A 1,454-nucleotide genomic window follows, 5' to 3' on the forward strand; every position below is an offset into this window, starting at 1 on the left:
GCGTTCAAAAAGGACATTACTATACGCGACCATTAAAAGCTGGTATAAACAATAAGTTATGAACGTTTTAATTTAGTTGCGTTATACGAGAAATTTGTTGGGAGCCACTACTAATGGAACGAGATTTACAATCGAGTTTTTTGTGAGTCGGCCCTTTAGGCTATAGTCTCTTGGAATGGTTTTCCTGCTACCGAGATCCTAAAGCTACAGTTTTTTCAACATTTTCTTTAAAATCATTTTAAACTAAAAAGGCAGATCGTCTTAATGAAAAAGCGTAAATGTTAATATTTTTTTATTGCATAGATGGGTGGACGAGCTCACAGTACACCTGGTGTTAAGTGGCTACTGGAGCCCATAGACATACATAACGTAAATGCCGCCACCCACCTTGAGATATGGGTTCTAAGGTCTCAGTATAGTTACAACGGCTAGATATCAAACCGAAACGCATTACTGCTTTATGGCAAAGATAGGCAGGGTGGTGGTACCTACCCATGCGGACTCACAAGAGAGTCTACCACCAGTAAAAGTAAAAGTATCTGAGGATATCTTGAAATGATTCCATCTTTTTCGCTTTATCACCATAACACTACTAGCGGTATTAAGATATTTTTATTAGGCTTCATTCCCACTGTGAGATAAAATATCCCTCTCAGTGTTTCTATACTTCCCAAACGTCTTACCATATCCTTCTACGAACAAAAACTTCAAATTTATTTTATGTTATGAGAACTATGTTGGTGACATACATTGTCAGTCAAAGAGTTGTATTTTTAGATCTGACTAGCTGTACCCGTTCGCTTCGCTGGGCATTTAGAATTAACATTATTATTTCTCACCACCACAAAGATTCTCATCATTAACGCCCCCGCAACTGGTGTAGGGAGTCCAACACTCATATAAATATTAGCCCATCCATAAAGTACGTGTATTTCTACATGGATACTAAGTTTCAAGTCAATCGGATGCATGGTTCAGTAGTTATAACAGAACATCCGTTGAAACCACTGTAGATTTATTTATTAGTATAGAGTGTACAATCAAACATTAATAATTTACGTAAAAATTATCTCTATTCGAAACTATTTGATTAGGATCGAGTAAAAAGTGAGAACCAATAGTTTGAACTTTGTAATATCAAATCAAATGCAGCAGACACGTTCCTCGTGCACAAACACCTCAGATTTATGATGGCGTCTTATTTAAATTGAATGTACAATGAAAAAAAACTTGTCAGTACTCATTCAAGTTGTGTTGTGATCTTGATGTGTGCGTTTATTAATAAAATCTACACAATTAAATTCTTAGAATTTCAAAGGGTTTTTTTGTTTTGCTTCGATGTGTGCAAGAGCTCACGGCCACTTGTGTTAAGTGGTTATCGGATCTCATCGACATATTATTATAGTAACGTAATTTTTCACCACTTTGAGACACGAGGTCTCAGCTTTTATGGT

The sequence above is a fragment of the Bombyx mandarina genome, chromosome 20 (assembly GCF_030267445.1).
Source record: "Bombyx mandarina strain Sakado chromosome 20, ASM3026744v2".
NCBI classification, from domain to species: domain Eukaryota; kingdom Metazoa; phylum Arthropoda; class Insecta; order Lepidoptera; family Bombycidae; genus Bombyx; species Bombyx mandarina.